Source organism: Arachis hypogaea, chromosome 10 (assembly GCF_003086295.3).
Source record: "Arachis hypogaea cultivar Tifrunner chromosome 10, arahy.Tifrunner.gnm2.J5K5, whole genome shotgun sequence".
Classification (NCBI taxonomy): domain Eukaryota; kingdom Viridiplantae; phylum Streptophyta; class Magnoliopsida; order Fabales; family Fabaceae; genus Arachis; species Arachis hypogaea.
The window spans coordinates 48,094,140-48,100,857 of record NC_092045.1 but is presented as its reverse complement, the minus strand read 5'-3'; the positions used below and the strand labels follow the sequence as shown (position 1 = coordinate 48,100,857).

Genomic DNA, 6,718 nt, shown 5'->3' with positions numbered 1-6,718 from the left:
GGAGTCACGAAAAAATCAAAAAAATTAAAAACAGAGTCAAAAACAAGAAAAAAATTTTTCACCCTGGAGGACGCACGGGCTGGCGTTCAACGCCAGTAAGATGCATCTGGCTGGCGTTCAACGCCAGAACAGAGCACCATTCTGGCGCTGAACGCCAGAAACAAGCAACAACCTGGCGTTAAACGCCAGGAATGTGCACAGAGAGGACAAACTGGCGCTGAACGCCAGTAACAAGCATGAAACTGGCGTTCAACGCCAGAAACATGCATTACATGGGCATTGAACGCCCAGAACGTGCACCAATGGGCATTTGAACGCCAGAATGATGCACGAAGGCAATTTACATGCCTATATGGTGAAGGAATGGTATTTCTTTTCACCTCAGGATCTGTGGACCCCACAGGATCCCCCTCAGGATCTATGGACCCCACAGGATCCCCACCTACCATATTCCCACCCTACCTCCTAATCCTATTTTTGTGATTTGTATTCCCCATGTCACAAAACCCAACACTCTTCACCAATCACCTCAATTCCTCTTCCCAAGTACCCCATTCACCATTCACATCAACCCTCTCTTCCCCATAAACCCCACCTACCTTCATAAAATTCAAATTCATTTTCCCTCACATTCCCACCCAAATTGGCCGAACCTATACCCTCCCCTCTCCCTATCAATACCCTTCCACTCTTCTTCATTTTCACACATCACAAACCCACATTCTCCCACATAGCCGAACCAACTCTTCTCCCCCTCTTCCCTATTCTCTTCTTCTTCTTCTACTCTTCTTTTCTTTCTTGCTCGAGGGCGAGCAAAATTTTAAGTTTGGTGTGGTAAAAGCATAAGCTTTTTTTTTTTGTTTTTCCATTACCATCAATGGCACCTAAGGCCGGAGTATCCTCTAGAAAAGGGAAAGGGAAGACAAAAGCTTCCACCTCCGAGTCATGGGAGAAAGAGAGATTCATCTCCAAGAGCCATCAAGACCACTTCTATGATGTTGTGGCAAAGAAGAAGGTGATCCCCGAGGTCCCTTTCAAACTCAAAAAGAATGAGTATCCGGAAATCCGACATGAAATCCAAAGAAGAGGTTGGGAAGTCCTAGCCAACCCCATGCAACAAGTCGGAATATTGATGGTCCAAGAGTTCTATGCCAATGCATGGATCACTAGGAACCATGATCAAAGTATGAACCCGAATCCAAAGAACTATATCACAATGGTTCGGGGGAAATACTTAGATTTTAGTCTGGAAAATGTAAGGTTGGCGTTTCACCTGCCTATGATGCAAGGAGATGAACGCCCCTACACTAGAAGGGTCAACTTTAATCAAAGGTTGGACCAAGTCCTTACGGATATATGTGTGGAAGGAGCTCAGTGGAGAATAGACTCCAAAGGCAAGCCAGTTCAACTAAGAAGACTGGATCTCAAGCCTGTGGCTAGAGGATGGTTGGAGTTCATCCAAAGATCCATCATTCCTACTAGCAACCGATCTGAAGTTACTGTGGAACGGGCCATCATGATCCATAGCATCATGATTGGAGAGGAAGTGGAAGTTCATGAGGTCATCTCCAATGAACTCTACAAAATAGCCGACAAGCCTTCACCCATGGCAAGGCTAGCCTTCCCCCACCTTATATGTCATCTATGTTACTCAGCTGGAGTTATCATAGAAGGAGATGTCTCCATTGAAGAAGACAAGCCCATCACCAAGAAGAAGATGGAGCAAGCAAGAGAAGCCTCTCACGGCCCTCAAGAAGTGCATGAGGAAGCTCATCATCAACAAATTCCTGAGATGCCTCAAGGAATGCACTTTCCTCCCAACAACTATTGGGAGCAAATCAACACCTCCTTAGAAGATTTGAGCCATAATGTTGAACAATTAAGGGTGGAACATCATGAACACTCCATCATTCTCCAAGAAATAAGAGAAGATCAAAGAGCAATGAGGGAGGAGCAACAAAGGCAAGGAAGGGACATAGAAGAGCTTAAGGACATTGTTGGACCTTCAAGAAGAAGACGCCACTAAAGGTGGATTCATTCCTTGTTCTTTATTTCTTTCTGTTTTCGGTTTTTAGTATTATGTTTATCCATGTTTTGTGTCCTTATTTCATGATCATTAGTATGTAACCATGCCTTAAAGCTATGAATAAAATCCATTAGTCTTTCACCTCTCTTAAATGAAAAATGTTTTAATTCAAAAGAACAAGAAGTACATGAATTTCGAATTTATCCTTGAATTTAATTTAATTATATTGATGTGGTGACAATACTTTTTGTTTTCTGAATGAATGCTTGAACAGTGCATATGTTTGATCTTGTTGTTTATGAGTGTTAAAATTGTTGGCTCTTGAAAGAATGATGAACAAAGAGAAATGTTATTGATGATCTGAAAAAAATCATGAAATTGATTCTTGAAGCAAGAAAAAGCAGTGAAAAATGAAGCTTGCGAAAAAAAAATTAGAAAGAAAAAGAAAAAGCAAGCAGAAAAAGCCAATAGCCCTTAAAACCAAAAGGCAAGGGTAAAAAAAGGATCCAAGGCTTTGAGCATCAATGGATAGGAGGGCCTAAGGAAATAAAACCCAGGCCTAAGCGGCTAAATCAAGCTGTCCCTAACCATGTGCTTGTGTCATGAAGATCCAAGTGAAAAGCTTGAGACTGAGTGGTTAAAGTCGTGATCCAAAGCAAAAGAGTGTGCTTAAGAGCTCTGGACACCTCTAACTGGGGACTTTAGCAAAGCTAAGTCACAATCTGAAAAGGTTCACCCAGTCATGTGTCTGTGGCATTTGTGTATCCGGTGGTAATACTGGAAAACAAAATGCTTAGGGCCACAGCCAAGACTCATAAGTAGCTGTGTTTAAGAATCAACATGCTTAACTAGAAAAGTCAATAACACTATCCGAAATTCTAAGTTCCTAGAGAAGCCAATCATTCTGAACTTCAAAGGAAAAAGTGAGATGCCAAAACTGTTCAGAAGCAAAAAGCTACAAGTCCCGCTCATCTAATTGAATTAATATTCATTGATATTCTGGAATTTATAGTATATTCTCTTCTTTTATCCTATTTGATTTTCAGTTGCTTGGGGACAAGCAACAATTTAAGTTTGGTGTTGTGATGAGCGGATAATTTATACACTTTTTGGCATTGTTTTTAGATAGTTTTTAGTAAGTTTGAGCTATTTTTAGGGATGTTTTCATTAGTTTTTATGTTAAATTCACATTTCTGGACTTTACTATGAGTTTGTGTGTTTTTCTGTGATTTCAGGTAATTTCTGACTGAAATTGAGGGATTTGAGCAAAACTCTGAAAAAGGCTGACAAAAGGACTGCTGATGCTGTTGGAATCTGACCTCCCTGCACTCGAAATGGATTTTCTGGAGCTACAGAAATCCAAATGGCGCGCGCTCAACGGCGTTGGAAAGTAGACATCCAGAGCTTTCCAGCAATATATAATAGTCCATACTTTATTCGGAGATTGACGATGTAACTTGGCGTTGAACGCTAAGTTCATGCTGCTGTCTGGAGTTAAACGCCAGAAAAACGTCATGATCCGGAGTTGAACGCCCAAAACACGTCATAACTCGGAGTTCAACTCCAAGAGATGTCTCAGCTCGTGGATTGATCAAGCTCAGCCCAAACATACACCAAGTGGGCCCCGGAAGTGGATTTATGCATCAAATACTTACTCATGTAAACCCTAGTAGCTAGTCTAAGTATAAATAGGATAAGTTACTATTGTATTAGACATCTTTTGACAGTTTAATCTCTTGATCATTCGGTCACTTGATCATGGAGAGGGCTGGCCATTCGGCCATGCCTGAACATCTCTTACTTATGTATTTTCAACGGTGGAGTTTCTGCACACCATAGATTAAGGGTGTGGAGCTCTGCTGTACCTCAAGTATTAATGCAATTCTATTTTCTTTTATTCAAATCTCTCTTATTCTTATTCCAAGATATTCATTCGTACCCAAGAACATGATGAGTGTAATGATGAAAGTGACGATCATTATCATTCTCACTTATGAACGCACGTGATTGACAACCACTTCCGTTCTACATGCAACAGAGCTTGAATGTGTATCTCTTAGATTCCCCAACAGAATCTTCGTGGTATAAGCTAGATAGATGGCGGCATTTATGAGGATCCGGAAAGTCTCACCTTGTCTGTGGTATTCCGAGTAGGATCCTGGGAATCTGGAAAGTCTCACTTTGTCTGTGGTATTCCGAGTAGGATTCCGGTAATAAATGACTGTGACGTGCTTCAAACTTGCAAGTGCTGGGCGTTAGTGACAGACGCAAAAGAATCAAGGGATTCTATTCCAGTAGGCGCAGGAACCAACCAGTGATTAGCCGTGCTGTGACAGAGTGCGTGAGCGTAGTTTTCACTGCGAGGATGGGATGTAGCCATCAACCATGGGTGATGCCTCCAGACGAGTAGCCGTGCGAGTGACAGCCGCATAGGATCATTTTCCCGAGAGGATTGAAAGTAGCCACCGCTGATGGTGAACTCCTATACACAGCTTGCCATGGAAAGGAGTAAGAAGGATTGAGTTGAAGCAGGAGAATAGCAGGCGTCCTTGAGCATACAGTATCTCCATTCGCTTATCTGAAATTCCCACCAATGAATCTACATAAGTATTCTATCCCTTTTATTATTTCTTCTTTTTATTAATTTTCAAAAACACATAAACCAATTTAATCTGCCTAACTGAGATTTACAAGGTGACCATAGCTTGCTTCATACCAACAATCTCTGTGGGATCGACCCTTACTCACGTAAGGTTTATTACTTGGACGACCCAGTACACTTGCTGGTTAGTTGAACGGAGTTGTGAATTCAAATAAAGACAATTATTGAATAAATCCATACAAGTACAAAGAATAGTGATCACAATTTCGTCCACCAGGCCATAATAGAATATATCTAATATGGTCCATTCTGAAAACATGTCAGATGGACATCTTTTGGTCAGCTGCTTGTATCTTTCCCAAGCTTCATAGAGGGATTCACCATCTTTTTGTTTGAAAGTTTGAACATCCACTCTCAGCTTGCTCAACTTTTGTGGAGGAAAGAATTTATCCAAGAAGGCAATGACCAGCTTATCCCAGGAGTCCAGGCTATCCTTGGGTTGTGAATCCAACCATATTCTAGCTCTGTCTCTTACAGCAAAAGGGAAAAGCATGAGTCTGTAGACTTCAGGATCAACTCCATTCGTCTTAACAGTCTCACAAATCTGCAAGAACTCAGTTAAAAACTGGTAAGGATCTTCAGATGGAAGTCCATAAAACTTGCAGTTTTGTTGCATTAAGGCAACTAGCTGAGGTTTCAGCTCAAAATTGTTGGCTCCAATGGCAAGAATGGAGATGCTTCTTCCATCAAATTTGGATGTTGGCTTTCTGAAGTCACCAAGCATTCTCCTTGCATTATTATTATTTTCGGCTGCCATCTCCTTCTCTTGTTCTAATGTTTCTGAAAGGTTACCTTTAGATTGTTGTAACTTAGCTTCTCTTAATTTTCTCTTCAGAGTCCTTTCAGGTTCTGGATCAATTTCAACAAGAGTGCCTTTATCCTTGTTCCTGCTCATATGAAAGAGAAGAAAACAAGAAAAGAAAGAGGAATCCTCTATGTCACAGTATAGAGATTCCTTTATGTTAGTAGAAGAAGAAAGAGTGAAGAATCCAAACACAAGGGATAGATTATGTTCGGATTTTTAGATGAAGAGAGGTGAAGAGAAGTGTTAGTAAATAATTAATTAAATAGAATAAGAAAAGAGAGGGAGAATTCGAAAATACTTTTAAAAAGGTGTTAGTAATTTTCGAAAAATAAAGATAAGATAAGATTAAAATTAAAATTTAAAACAAAAAAGAATTTTTGAAAAAGAGATGAGATATTTTCGAAAATTAGAGAGGAAAAAGTAGTTAGGTGGTTTTGAAAAAGATAAGAAACAAACAAAAAGTCAAAGAGTTAGTTGAAAAAGATATTAAAATCAAATTTGAAAAGATAAGAGGATAAAAGGTTAGATAAGATATTTTGAAATCAACTTTTGAAAAAGATAAAATTTTTTGAAAAAGATGGGATAAAAGATAAAAAGATTTAATGCAAAAATTTTAAAATTACTTACTTCACTAACAAGAAACTACATGATAAGATTCTAGAACTTAAAGATTGAACCTTTCTTAACAAGAAAGTAACAAACTTCAAATTTTTGAATCAATCACATTAATTGTTAGTGAGTTTTCAAAAATGTGATATAAAGATAAGGAAAAGATTTTGAAAATAATTTGAAAAATAATTTTTCAAATTTTCGAAAAAATAAAAAAAATGAAAAAGATATAATTTTTGAAAAAGATTTTGAAAATATAAGATTTTTAAAATTGAAAATTTGACTTGACTTGTAAGAAACAACTAATTTTGAAAATTTTTGACTCAGTCAACTCAAATTTTCGAAAATTTGGAGAAAAATAAGGAAAATATATTTTTTTGATTTTTGAATATTTTAATTATGAGAGAGAAAAACACAAACATGACCCAAAACATGAAAATTTTGGATCAAAACACATGATGCATTCAAGAACACTATGAATGTCAAGATGAACACCAAGAACACTTTGAAGATCATGATGAACATCAAGAACATATTTTTGAAAAATTTTTGATGCAAAGAAAACATACAAGACACCAAACTTAGAAATCTTTAATGCATGGACTCTAACAAACGA

At 38.3% G+C, this 6,718-nt stretch overlaps 1 non-coding gene across 1 annotated transcript; it reads left to right on the top strand.

Moving 5' to 3' along the window:
• The first annotated feature begins 4,945 nt into the window (after nt 1-4,945).
• LOC112718666 (small nucleolar RNA R71) lies at nt 4,946-5,049 on the top strand. Its single transcript, XR_003160996.1, has one exon. It is a non-coding gene; the product is annotated as a small nucleolar RNA R71 (small nucleolar RNA).
• The last annotated feature ends 1,669 nt before the right edge of the window (nt 5,050-6,718 follow it).